This window comes from Rutidosis leptorrhynchoides, chromosome 11 (assembly GCF_046630445.1).
Source record: "Rutidosis leptorrhynchoides isolate AG116_Rl617_1_P2 chromosome 11, CSIRO_AGI_Rlap_v1, whole genome shotgun sequence".
Taxonomy (NCBI): Eukaryota; Viridiplantae; Streptophyta; class Magnoliopsida; order Asterales; family Asteraceae; genus Rutidosis; species Rutidosis leptorrhynchoides.
In genome coordinates this window covers 223,626,800-223,629,253 of record NC_092343.1, presented here as the reverse complement: position 1 = coordinate 223,629,253, position 2,454 = coordinate 223,626,800, and positions in this window count along the sequence as shown.

Below are 2,454 nucleotides of genomic sequence, written 5' to 3'. Positions count from 1 at the left end.
CTTGATATTTTTCTAATTATCATTTCTGTCATCCTTCATTTCGTTCTTCACCAGAAAAATCTGTTTACTTCTACCATCGCCTTGGGGTGATACTATTCTTAATTATACCGTGTCTTTATATTGTTATTCGTATTAATATCCACGATTTGTAATTTATATGTTGTTATCGGGTCTTATATCTTCCCTTATACTTTGAAGTCCTTGCTTCTTTTTCTATAATCATTGTCATCCCCAGTTAATACTCCTCCCTATTTGCTGCGATTTATACTCCAATTTCTATTTCAGAGCTTTGTCCCTACATTTCTTCTTCTTGCGATTGGGCATCTCTTATAATGGTCCAGGATTCGCAGATACAAGTTTCAGAATGAACGTTGTTAATGTTCTAAGAAAGAAACGGTAATAGCACAATTTGACTTGTCAAATTACCAAAATTCAAGGAAAGATAGGACTATCAAGAAAAATATGTTCTTGATATGTTTATAGATTAGACAGAATGTAAGAGTCATGTAACATGGCACATGATGACGTTATGATCTGTGAATCATCACATTCCATTTAGAAACTCAGCATGACTTACTGTAATATAATCACGTTGATCAAGTGTCATTATTTTATACTAACTCATGCATCAGTTCCCAACATTACTTCAATAACATTCATATTTAAGCTCGAAAGTTTACAGAATATAGAAACTAACAGTTTCTATATGATGTAACACTGATAGCACGATGAGATTAATGATTTCAGATAAGAACAGTTATGAAAATATCTTCAGAAATATGGAGAATATTTATAATGAAAGATACGATGATACCTTGGAATTTCTAATATCGAAGGATGGTGAAGAAAATTTATCCGTAAGGGTTTAGATTCAGAAGCAAGGTATTCGCTAACGATTTCATCAGAAACAGAATCATCAGATTCTTTAAATACAGAGTGTGGTCCTTGTATTTACCCTTGGTCTCCTTCGTGGTTAGCTCAATCCGTTTTCCAGTTCCAATTTTTTTGAGCTTTTCCAACATACTATTCTTTATCATTAAACTTCCGACGATTAAGGTCGTTTACGGTTGTCTACAGTTTCTGCTGCTTCATTAAGCTTTTTCAACATTTAGAGTATTGATTTGTAGACTTAGTGTTGTTCAGAATTTCAGAATAAAAGACCATAATTCTAAAAGATAAATGTTATACATTTAACTGTTGATGTAGATATGTTGTGCGTTTTCAAGGTACTGATTGCTAACTCCTGATAATTGGTATGGCAGTTCTCGTTACAAGATGCGGATGAGTATATGATAAGGTTTCAATGAATAAATATAATGATTTATCAGAGAGATTTAAACCAAGAAGCAACGAGGTTGCTGGTACGTCTGCTGGTAATATGGTGGAATATAAAAGAATTCTCCGGTATCAAAAGGGTAATCGTATATATCAGGATTTATAGTAAGGCTACTTCGAATAAAAAGTCGAAGTTGACCTGCTGGAGCTGTGACAAAATTGGCTACTTTGAAAAGGGATCGCAAAGTTATTTTTGCTAATAAATGCCAAAGGATCTGACGCGGCTACGTGTTAAACTTTTACTCAATTGCCGAGAGTTTCTTAGGTGCATAACTATATGCATAAATCTTTTCTTCCGTAGATGGAGTGCGGTTTATTCATCCTATCGATTGAGGTATTTTCAAGAATCATGAAAGGTTTGAACGCAGATTGTAATCGTCAAGATACTAATGAAGTTTAGAATGAAATCAAGTGGCAAACTTGAAGAATTGTTTAGTTTCATATGTTATAATCAATATTTTAATTCATTTTAATTGTCCAATGTTGATAGTCCTCAGTTGATAGTCCACAGTTAGTAGTGTACAAATAATAATTCATATATAGTTTACTATAAAATATTCGAATTAATTAATACGTATCGTGACCCGTGTACATGTCTCAGACTCGATCACAACTCAAACTATATATATTATTGTAGAATCAACCTCAACCCTGTATAGCTAAATCCCGCATTACTGCATATAGAGTGTCTATGGTTATTCCAAATAATATATATAGATGGGTCGATATGATATGTCAAAATCTTGTATACGTGTCCCGACATTTAAAGTGCGTAAAATAAATAACAGAATTTAAATGACGATAAATAAAGTGCGTAAAGTAAATAACAGAAATTAAATGACGATAAATAAAATTGCGATAATTAAATTGCGATAAATAAACTGCGATAAATAAAATGTAATCAGTTAGCTAGGAATAGTTAGTTGGAAACAGTTAGCGTGGATTCTTAACAAAATTTCTCATAGTTAATTTATTTGTTTCTAACAAATTTTATTTTGTCCAATGTTTTCTTCATTATGCCACTTGTTGGATTATGATAAATCAAAATCCAAATATGAATTTGAATAAAAATGGTTATTCTGCGGTGAACGGATACACATATTGGTGGATGTAAGTAGG